Raw genomic sequence first — 12,208 nt, 5'->3', positions numbered from 1 at the left:
AGCGCCACTGAATGTAATCCCATTGAAAGTAAGTCCCCTGAATCGCATCATCTTTATTAATTAAACATATAGCTTTCACCGGATCACCAAATTGGATGACAAATCTTTTTCTCGTAAAGTGGTGTCTGAGGCAGGAACAGGGGAACAACTACTGTGGTTACTATGTTTGCAAGTTTATCAAGGTGCTCTCCCAAAGAACTCCTACAGAGAGACTCAAAGTACGTTAAAAATACACTATATATTCATTTAATTATTATTATTGATTGTGTTACTATGTCTTTATATATATATATATGTACATATATTAATTTATTTTCCTTTAATTCAAACCTGTAGACTCGATGGTTGGAGGAAAAGGTCATACGGCAAGACCAAATCAAAGCAATTCAAGAGTCTATAGCCGGATTTTTTAATGAGCAGGTCATCGATTCCAAGGGCGAGTTCTACTTCGACCCAACACTGCCATTGAAGCCAAGCTAGAGGATGAGAAGAAACTTGTTATGTCACAACAACTATAATGCAATCTTTTGTAATATATGCACATGAAATAATATAATGTAAAATACACATATGCATGCATGCATGTAAATATATATATGATGCATGCATGCATATATATATATATATATATATATATATATATATATATATATATATATATATATATATATATATATATATATATTTCTATGCTTGAATTGTGTGATTTAATACGTTCATTGTGCTTGAACCGAAACATACTATATGCGCGTATAAATGTATAATTAGCAGCGTACAATACGACTTCGAAAACCTATTTTGAAAAGAAAACAAAAAAATGAAAAGAAAAGAAAAAAGAAAAAAACCTTTAGTCCCGGTTCGTATTACCAACCGGGACTAAAGGTGCCGGCCATCGTGGCATGTCAGGAGGCACCTTTAGTCCCGGTTGGTGTTACCCACCGGGACTAAAGGTCCTCCTTTAGTCCCGGTTCCTGACCCGGGACTAAAGGACCCCCCCTTTAGTCCCGGATGCTTGCTCCCGGGTGGGGAACCGGGACTAGAGGGGGTTCCCCACCGGGAGTAAAGCTCGGTTCTCTACCAGTGACTGTCGGTTCAAAATCCGGCAGTGAAGTGGGTTTTTGAACCGGCAATGATGTCCAGATTTGGGGTAGTGCAAGCTATCATCTCTCTCCTCTCTTCTCTCCTCCACATTAACATTAGCTTGGCTATAAACCCATTATTGTACTTGCTCTGAAGGGGTGATAGCGGCTCATCCGAGGGCTTGACCCGGCTAGGGCCGGGAGCTGCATCAGTGGTCCACTGCTCACCAACCCAACCGATGGGAATGGGAATGACACCGAAAGTATCTGGCAATGATAGGGTGACTACGATCTGATGAGGGCGGCTGAGATCCATGTGAGCAATGCTCGGATCAAAGTGGCAATAGCTCTGGTTCAGTTCCTCCATCCTCATCCTTGTCTCCGGCGAGATCCGTGGTGGCATGGCTTAGAGGCCGGCGTGCAGACGGTCGGTGGGCTCACCAGTGGGACCCAAGGATGACTTTTGGGATCTGGGCGGCCTTGGCCAGCTGGCCTCTATTCCCGCTCGTTGGGCGCTGTTTTTTTGTTTTTTTCCCTAATTTCTAGAAGCTTGTCTGCTATTCCAGATTAAAAGAGACATTGAGTAAGGTCGCCTCTGAAAATGCAAAACGCCTATCTCTAGAAACCTTTTGTGAGCTACAGATCATGTAGACGATCTAGACTAGATCCACGCCCATCTCTAGAAGTTGTTCCTTTTATATTGATGCCTTTCCTGTCCAGCACAGTTATGTTTTTAACTAAGAAAACATGTTGATCCAAACATATCCACATCAGAAGAGTAAGTTTCACAAAAACTACGGCCATATAAAGTGTAGCGCATGGCTATATAAAGGTTACTATCATGAACAGAAAATATGACACTTCTGAAGCCAAGAGAAGAAAACAATGTAAGCAGGGTGCCCAATGCTTTACTATCAAGAGAAACTAACTATACCCCTTGGTTTCAAGCCAAAAGAGAGAAGAGCATGAGATCTTTGAACAAAGCAGGATTATAGTAGCATAGGACAATTTCTTCCTGATATACTTTATTTATGCTTTAAGTTGATTCTGCTGCTCTCTAAAATAGTTATAATTCTAACTTAAAGTGATCCCTTGCTTCCAATACAGGTAAAGCAGAATTGCATGCTTTGTAGCTAAAGAAAACATGCTCTAGGTGTGAACGTATAAAATAGATATTCTATATCACCAAACTTAATTGCAATACGAGGGCAAAGTACAACTGATCCATTACATATCATCATTTTGCTATGAACATAGATCATAAACCTCCTAGCCACTTGAGCATGGATGTAATCAGTGTTGTGATAAGTTTGTTGCGTTGCATGTATTCTGTTTTAGGCGTGTCCTAGATTAGTGGTGAGCGCGGCCAGTTCAGCGCCGTGCGTGTCTTTCTTTCCATGCAAGTGTGCGTGAGTGGTGGAAACTTGGCCGGCATTGACGCCCACGTTCCATGGCTGTGGGATGGCGCAGCAAGAAGATCGGACATGGGCGATGGTGTTCGTGGCCTTGCCGAGTCTGTAATGGTGTGAGTCAAATAAAAGGAGAAAACAAGAAAAGCAGCAGTTTGAGCGCTGCGCCAATCCCTGTCTCTGTGCTTGAACACGAGTTCGTCTGTTACAGCGAGAATTGAGAGAGATCAAAGTCCAACAACTGGCATTAGAGCCCGATTTCGTCGCTAGGATCGTCACCGAGCGATCACCACAGCATTCATGCCAAGAAACAACTCAAGGTCGCCGCGGCGGCGGCAGTCTTGGTCTCCACCCGGCGGCCGCTCTGGAGGTAGCGGCGGGGATGATCGTGGGCTGGTGCTTCACCACACGGTCATGGAGCTCGGCAACAACACTAGGTGGCCAATGCTGACGAGAACAAACTACACCGACTGGGCAGCATTGATGCGCGTCATGTTGTAGGGCAGGCACCTGTGGGATGCCATCAATGTCGGCACCAACAGCTTCACCGACGACCGCAACGCCCTAGAGGCGCTGTGCAAGGCGGTTCCGGAGGAGCTCTGGGGGACGATGGCCAACAAGCCCACGGCCAAGGCGGCGTGGGACGCACTGAACACACGCCACATCAGCGTCAATTGGGTGCGGAAAGCCAGGGCGCAGACTCTACGTCAAGAGTTGAACGGCCTCGCCTTCAAGTAGGGGCAGACCGTCGACGACTTCGCGTAGCGCATCACCAAGATCACCGACCAGCTCGCCATCTTGGGTGATGCCTACGAGGAAGAGACGATCGTTTGTAAGTTTCTTCAAGCCGTTCCAGATTGCTTCCATCAAATTGCAGCGGCCATCGAGACTCTCCTCGATCTTGAGGCAGTCTCCCTAGAGGAGTTGGTGGGGTGGCTCAAGGCAGTTGAGGAATGGCTCGATCGTGGGAGAGGAAAAGGCAGCGGAGGCTCGGGTGGCGGCGGTGGAGGCAAGGAGATCGACGGCAAGCTGTATTTCACCAAGGAGTAGGTGATGGCGCGCCTCGCATCCCGCCTCAACCTCAATTCCGACGGGTCGGCAGGTCGCTGCAAGGCGTCGGCCGGCTCCAGCAAGCATCACGGCGGTACGAGCCGTGGCAGGGAACGTAGGAAGGAAACACGTTCAGGGCCACCCAAGGGGGGCAATGGCCAGGAGGGCGATGATGACGCCTGCCACTACTGTGGTAAGTCTGGGCACTAGAAGCGGGAGTGCCGGAAGAAGAAGCGCGACGAGGCTGCGGTGCAGGCGAATCAGCGTTAGGCCAACCTCGTCAAGGCGGAGGAGGAGACGGCCTCTCTGTACATGGCCGTGGTGATCCCGGCGGAGAAGGTCATCCACAGAATGGGCCCCGTCGAGCATGTCTTCCTCAATGAACGCAAGGTCATGCCGGACATGGAGGATGGTGGTGATCACAGAGAGTTGAAGTGGTACCTCGATACCGGTGCGTCGAATCACATGACCGGGGACGCGTCCACCTTCTCCGAGCTCAGTCATGGTGTCATCGGATCCGTGAAGTTCGGGGATGGCTCCCTAGTGGAGATAGCGGGATGCAGCACCATCCTGTTCGAGTCGAAGGATGGCGACCACCGGGCGTTCCATGACGTATACTACATTCCGCGGCTCCGCAGCAGCATCCTCAACATCGGGCAGCTTGACGAAACAGGCTACAATATCGACATCGACGACTGCGTCCTCCGGATGTGGGACAAGGGGAGCCAAGAGCTGCTGGCCAAGGTGAAGTGTGCGCCTAATCGCCTATACATCCTCTCGCTCAAGCCGACCGGGCTGGTGTGTCTGGCCGCAAGCTTCGACGACGATGAGTGGAGGTGGCATGCTTGTTTTGGCCATCTGGGGTTCCAAGCCCTACAGAAGATGAGTAGTGGTGTCGTGGTGCGCGGGCTGCCCTCCATCGAGCACGTCGAGCATGTCTGCGATGCGTGCCTGGCTGGGAAGCAGCGTCGAGCGCTGTTCCCGCAGGTGGCCAAGTACCACGCCACCAAGCCCCTTGAGCTGATCCATGACGATCTATGCGGCATAGTGACACCGCCAACTCTTGGTGGTAAGAAGTACATCATGCTCGTCGTCGATGATATGTCCAGGTACATGTGGGCGGTCCTGCTCGTAAACAAATCGGACGCCGAGAACGCTTTCAAATGCCTGCGCGCCGGCGTTGAGAATGAAGCTGGTCGGCGGGTTCAAGTGTTTCGCACTGATCGTGGGGAGGGGAGTTTGTGTCGGCAAGCTTCCTCGAGTACTACACCGAGCACAACATCAAGCGTCACTTGACCGCGCCATACAGTCCCTAGCAAAATAGCGTGGTGGAGCGGAGGAACCAGTCCGTGCGCGCCATGGCGCGGAGCATGATGAAGGCCAAGAACGTTCCGGCTTGGCTTTGGGGGACGATGTGATGACAGCAGTCTTCCTCCTGAATCGATCCCCGATGCGAAGCCTAGTGGGCCAGACGCCATATGAGGCATGGTACGGTGTCAAGCCGGTCGTCCATTTCCTATGTGTGTTCGGCTACATGGCTCATGTTAAGGTCACAAAGCCAAATCCTAGCAAGCTGGACAACAGGAGCTGGAAGATGGTGCTAATTGGCTATGAGGAGGGATCAAAGGCATACAGGGTGTTCGATCCCACTGCGAACCATGTGCATATCATGCACGATGCGGTGTTTGAAGAAGGGGCGGCCTGGGACTGGGGCACATCTGACGAAGGCGACAATGGAGAGATCATGAATAGTGTTGAGCAAGGTGGTTTTGTGGTGGAGGATGAATGGGTGAGTCCAGGAAAAGAGGAGACGGTCGCTGCCACACCAGCAGGACCTGGCTCCACGATGGCCTCACCAAGGGTCGCGCTGCATCACCAGGCGTGGCACCAACCCCACTGGGCTCGACACCACCGGGTTCCATGCCCAGGGAATCGGCTTCATCGGCAGCGCCCACAACCATGTCATCATCGCACACGCCATGAGTCCAAGGTGGTCCGGTACCATGGCAAGGTGAACTGCCACAGAAGGATCAGGTCCCCATTGATTTCGTGTCCCCTACCTTCACAGTGCTAGAGAAGCTGGATGCGGACGACGACGAGGGGCTCACACATCGGTTCAGGATCATGGACAACCTGTCGTACGACGACGATGAGCTGCTAGTAGATGGTGATCTGCTCCTAGTTGTCGATGAGGAACCCACCACCTACGGTGAGGTGTCGGGTCATAAGGAGTGGAAGATGGCAATGGCGGAGGAGCTGAAGTCCATTGCTGACAACAAGACTTGGACGCTCACTGAAGCACCGCCTGGAGCGAAGCCGATCGGGCTCAAGTGGGTCTTCAAGATCAAGCGTGATGCCGAAGGCAACATCACTAGGCACAAGGCTCGCTTGATGACGAAGGGGTACGTGCAGTGCGCCGGTGTTGACTTTGAGGAGGTGTTCGCGCCCGTGGCGTGTCTGGAATATGTATGGTTTCTCCTCGCCATTACTGCGCATCGAGGGTGGACGGTGCACCACCTCGACATGAAGTCAGCGTTCTTGAACGGCGATCTGGCAGAGGAAGTGTACGTCAAGCAACCGCCGAGCTCTGTTGTCCGGGGTAAGGAGCGGAAAGTGTACAAGCTACACAAGGCATTGTATGGGCTCAGGCAAGCACCTAGGGCCTGGAATGCCAAGTTGGACAGCTCCCTGCTGAAACTTTGGTTCAGGTGCAGTGCGGCAGAGCACGCCATGTATGTGCGTGGAACCGGCGACGACCTGCTACTCGTCGGTGTCTATGTGGATGATCTCATCGTGGTTGGGGCAAACCAGACAGAGGTCAAACACTTCAAGGAGGAGATGGCGAGGCTCTTCAGCATGAGTGATCTTGGTCCTCTACACTACAACCTAGGGATCGAAGTGCAGCAGAGCCCGAACGACATCATGTTGTGCCAGAGCGCGTATGCTGACAAGATCATTGAAAGGGCTAGGCTGAAGGGGTGTAATCCATGCAATACTCCCATGGAGCCACGGTTGAAGTTGAGCAAGGTGAGCTCAACCCACCGGTTGATGCCACACTGTATTGCAGCATCGTCGGGAGTCTACGGTACCTGGTGCATACGCATCTAGACATCGCATTCGTGGTGGGCATGGTGAGCAGATTCATGGAGGTGCCAACAACGGAACACTGGAGCACCGTCAAGCATCTCCTCAGGTACATTTCAGGTACGTGCTCTCACGACTGTGTCTATAGACACGGTGAGGGTGCACTGGAGCTGATCCGCTACAGCGACGCCGACATGGCCGAGGACTGTGATGATTGGAAGAGTACCTTTAGTGCCTTCTTCCTCGGCCAGAGCCCTGTGAGCTGGCAGTCACAGAAACAGCGCGTGGTGGCACTATCATCGTGCGAACCAGAGTACATCGCCAGTGCCACCGTGGCATGCCAAGGATTTTGGCTTTCCAGGTTGCTAGCGGACCTGGTGAACATGAAGGTTGTCACGCCGCTGCTCTACATCGACAACAAGTCTATGCTGGCTCTCGCCAAGAATTCGGTGCTTCACGAAAGGAGTAAGCACATTGATGTTTGGTTCCATTTCATTCGAGATTGCATCAACAATGGCTCTTTGGAGATGGACTATGTCAGGACTGGAGATCAGCTAGCGGACTTGCTCACGAAGCTGCTTCCACGCAATCGCTTGCTGGAGTTGCGTTCTCGGAGCAACATCATCAACACAAGAGTAACGCAACATAATGAAGGGGGAGATTGTTGTGATAAGTTTGTTGCGTTGCATGTATTCTGTTTTAGGCGTGTCCTAGATTAGTGGTCAGCGTGGCTAGTTCAGCGTCGTGCGCATCTTTCTTTCCATGCAAGTGTGCATGAGTGGTGGATACTTGGCCGGCATTGATGCCCATGTTCCGTGGCTGTGGGATGGCGCAGCAAGAAGATCGGACGTGGGCGATGGTGTTCGTGGCCTTGCCGAGTCTGTACTGGTGTGAGTCAAATAAAAGGAGAAAACAAGAAAAGCAGCAGTTTGAGTGCTGCGCCAATCCCTGTCTCTGTGCTTGAACGTGAGTTTGTCTGTTCTAGCGAGAATTGAGAGAGATCATAGTCCAACAATCGGTGTCAGGTTCTGGGTGTTCCTCGGGTTCATATTCTCCCTCCTGCTTCACCTCACGGATACCTAAGCAGAAGAAAGTGAGATAGTCCTTGGGGTTTTCTTCGATTCCCTTGGCTTGGAGAGCTTGTGTGACGTCAGTGTACATCATCTCCATTGTTCTCCTTTGCCAGTCAAGGATTGCCTGAACAGAAGACTCTTCTGGTGGATTCTCAGGCCACATTGGCACCACAACATAAACAGTAAATCGTTCCCTAGCTTTAATCTTCCTGACAATCATCAATGAGAGCTCCTTCAGAATCAAGTGAAGAGCACCAATTTCTTCCGGCTTGATGCCTTGGGGCTTCCATCCATATGGACTTCCAATGAAGTACTGATTCTCAATGTAGATGAAGTTCTTCGCCCTCTAGATGGCATTTATGTATGCATCCTGGATACTCCAGTCGATGATTTGATCCTTTCCACTCACAAGTCCAGCTCTTGCAGCTTCCTCAGGAGTCTCGGGGAAACCAAAAGCAGCACCACTACCAATGGATCTGAAGAGCTGAGCATTCCATGTTTCTCTATTCTCCGAGAACATCACAGGAGAGGGGGGAATAATAATGTTAGAAAGATCCCTGAGACATAAAAGGAGGTCCTTGCCACCCTGCTTCCTCCATCTCTGCTCAAAGTTGTAAAGAACATCCCAAGCAATTGGCCCTTCCAGCCGTGAATGAATATCATGCCATGGCTCTCTTGGACCACCTTTCTTGATTGATCCACCCTTAAAGTTTGGCAGGTGGAAATCATCATGATGGATAGTGTCAAGTGTCCTAAACAAGCAGTGATACTGGGTATCATTGTCAAAGTAGGTGAACGAGTTGCCCTATTAGGGGTCTCGGCTACGTGTTAAATACGCATGGGAACAGCCCCCATGGTGGCTTGTACAACAAGTGATATTGTTACAACAAACTCATGATTGGATCTATCCTATGCGCCTATACTTGCTCTAGAATCTAGGAGCACAACAACCAAATGAACCTAGACACTATCGGTGATACATGGAATATCAACACCATTTAACACACGTCCTCAATCTCAGCCACTAACAAGGTTGAGATTGTTTCTAAATTGCCATAGCTTGACCACAGGAAGAGCTTTGGTAAAACCATCTACAACTTGATTGCATGAGTTTATGAACCTGATGTCCAATAGCTTCTGTGCAACCCTCTCTCTGACAAAGTGGAAATCAATCTCTATATGTTTAGTTCTTGCATGAAACATTGGATTTGCCGAGAGATATTTTGCACCTAGATTATCTCACCATAATCGTGCCATGGGAGGATGATGAACATGAAGTTCAGTTAACAATTTCTGAACCCATACCATCTCAGCGGTTGCATTAGCTAACGCCTTGTACTCAGCCTCCGTGCTTGACCGTGACACAGTTGATTGTTTCCTGGTAGACCAAGAGATCAAATTATCACCAAGGAAGATTGCAAAACCACCTGTGGGTCTTCTGTGATCAACACAGCCTGCCCAATCGGCATTTGAGAAAGCACTAACTAGCATAGATTTTGATGGTCCAATCTTCAACCCAAGACTGATAGTCCCATGTACATACCTCAGGATCCGTTTGACAACGCTCCAATGCACAGATGTTGGGGCATGCAAAAACTGACATACTTTGTTGATGGTAAAAGATATAATAGGTCTAGTTAATGTAAAGTATTGCAGTGCACCAACAAGACTCCTATACCAAGTGGAATCTTCTTGATCAAGCTTAGTGTCATTCTTAATGCTAAGTTTCACAGTGCTGGACAAAGGTGTGTCGACCGGCTTACTCTTGCTCATTCCTGACCATGTCAGAATATCATATGCATATCGTTCTTGAGACAGAACTAAGGCACCTTGTTTTCTCTTGACTTCAATGCCTACAAAATAATGAAGATCTCCCAAGTCCTAAAAGCAAAATCACACTGCAGGTCACGGAGTAAGGCATCGGTGGCTTCTTGTGATGAGCTTGCTACAATAATATCATCCACATAAACCAACACAAATAGACTATGCCCCCCTTATTGTAGTAGAACAGGGCGGTATCAGCCTTTGATGGAATGAATCCCAGTGCTTCTAGTTTCCCACATAACCTAGCATACCATGCACATGGAGCTTGTTTCAACCCATATAGCGCCATGTCTAACTTGCACACATAGTTAGGACATGACTTGTCAACATAACCCGGTGGTTGATGCATATATACCTCCTCCTCTAACACACCATGAAGAAAGGCATTTTGGACATCTAATTGACGAAGTGACCATCCTCTGGAGATGGCAATGGAAAGAACAAGTCATATAGTCGCCGCCTTGACTACAGGACTGAAGGTGTCCTTGTAGTCAATAGCATAGCATTGCTTGAAGCCTTTGGCAACCAAACGTGTCTTGTATCGATCTACTAAGCCATCAGCTTTCGTTTTAACCTTGTATACCCATTTGCAGTCAATAATATTTTTACCTTTGGGGGGAGGAACCAAGTGCCAGGTATTGTTGCGGATCAAGGCTTGGTGTCCAGTGTCCACAGCAAAAACCCAATTTTCATCTTAGAGTGCATCCTCAACAATAGCAGGCTCTTCTGTTGCAGCACTAGAAAGCATGCACCAGCGTACGATAACGTCAGCGTATGATTTTGGTTGGCTAATACCTTGCTGGAGGCGAGTAGCATGTGGATGATGTGGTGGTGAGGAGGAGGCAGCAAAACCACCGGCTTGATCTGCACTGGATTCAGGAGGTGCCGCACCGGATCCGGTCGGCGAATCGACCTCGATGGCCGTGGATGGTCGAGCAGGCAGCGCCCCCCCACCCCCCCGCTCGGATGTCCGTGTGCAGCCACACGCACCAGATTAGAGGCAGGCGAGGCGGAAACCAACGCAGACGATCCCACAACCTAAAGCGACCCCGTCTGCACGAGCAATTGCGGCGGAGTTTGTTGCTGGCGCGGCGTGGATCCAGAAGCGGATGCGGCGGCGGGCGCATGAGAAGCATCTCCGGGTTCTGTGCTGCTGCCGTTGGGGGGACACATGCGATATGGAGCACTAGAACCAGAATTTTCACCAAATTTAGCACGCGCCGCCTCTCCATTTGTTCCTGCAGGCAACAAACTACCACTAGAGCTGCATGTAGAGTAATATGGCACAGGAGAACTCAACATTTGACCATGCACGTTTACGCCCCCAGAACTAGAGGATGGGTTTAGAAGGACATCGGGTAAAATGCTAAGTTCGGCTCTCAACCGAGCACCAGCGTTAGGATGCATGGATGCAAAGGGAAACATGGTCTCATCAAACACCACATCTCGTGAGATATAAACATGCCCCTGGGACGGATCTAGGCACTTATACTCCTTTGTGTAAATTGCTATAGCCGAGAAAGATACATTGCTTAGATCTAAATTGCAGTTTCTTTTCATTATAAGGACGCAAATTTGGCCAACAAACACAGCCAAAAGTGCGAAGAAAATCATAGTCAGGTTGCTGACCAAGAAGACGGAAAAAGGGGTATCGTAGCCTATGACCTTGGAGGGTAAGCGATTGATCAAAAAAACTGCCGTGAGGAAGGCTTCATCCCAAAACTTAAGGGTCATAGATGAATGTGCAAGAAGTGAAAGACCAACCTCGATAATATGGATATGCTTTCTCTCGGCAGACCCATTTTGTTGATGTGCATGAGGACAAGAAATGTGATGAGCAATGCCTACACATTTGAAAAAGGAATTAAGGGCTAGATACTCTCCCCCCAATCAGTTTGCATAGCTAAAAATTTTCCGATCAAATTGTCGTTCAACAAGTTGTTGAAAATAACGAAAGCATTGAAACACTTCGGATTTATGGCACAAAAGGTAAATCCAAGTGAACTTGCTATGATCATCAATAAAACTCACATAATAGTTATTATGACCAACATAAGTTGTGCAGGACCCCAAACATCCAAAAAAAAAAGATCCAAAGGACTAACAGAAACGCTAGTGGATCGTGGGTACGGCAACTGATGACTTTTGCCTTGTTGACAGGCATTACACACATTATTATTCGACTCCTTGGAAAAAGAAAGTTTGTGGCGGCTAAGTACTTCCTGAACTATGGGAGCGGAGGCATGCCCTAGCATATAATGCCATAGGGACGCTGACAGCTTGATGGCACCTTGGACTTCTTTATTCGATGATGATCTACTAGTAGGAAACTGTAGGGGATACAGTCCTCCTTCACATTTGCCTTGAAGGAGGGTTTTCTTCGTCGCCTGTTCCTTAATGAAAAAATGGTTAGGATGAAATTCAATGAAGGCATCATTATCACGAGTAAGGCGATGAACAGAAACTAGGTTTTTACTTGCTTTAGGAACACGAAAAACATTGTTAAGATGAATTTTACTAGATGGGGAACGTAAAAGTACTATGACAAATGTAAGTAATCTCCATACCAATTCCATTGGCAGCGTGAACCTTGTCGCCACCATTGTACTTGTCCCTTGCCATCAGCTTCTCCAATTCACTTGTGATGTGGTCGGTCACCCCGGAGTCCATGTACCAATTTGTATCTACT

At 49.0% G+C, this 12,208-nt stretch overlaps 1 pseudogene; it reads right to left on the bottom strand.

Annotated features, from left to right (window-relative positions):
- Positions 1-2,212: 2,212 nt before the first annotated feature.
- LOC136507788 (phospholipase D alpha 1-like) overlaps positions 2,213-12,208 on the bottom strand; it is a 34,558-nt pseudogene continuing 24,562 nt past the window's right edge.

This window comes from Miscanthus floridulus, chromosome 15 (genome assembly GCF_019320115.1).
Source record: "Miscanthus floridulus cultivar M001 chromosome 15, ASM1932011v1, whole genome shotgun sequence".
In the NCBI taxonomy this organism is placed as follows: Eukaryota; Viridiplantae; Streptophyta; class Magnoliopsida; order Poales; family Poaceae; genus Miscanthus; species Miscanthus floridulus.
Note: the sequence above shows the minus strand (reverse complement) of the source record. Positions and strands in the feature narration are given on the sequence as shown.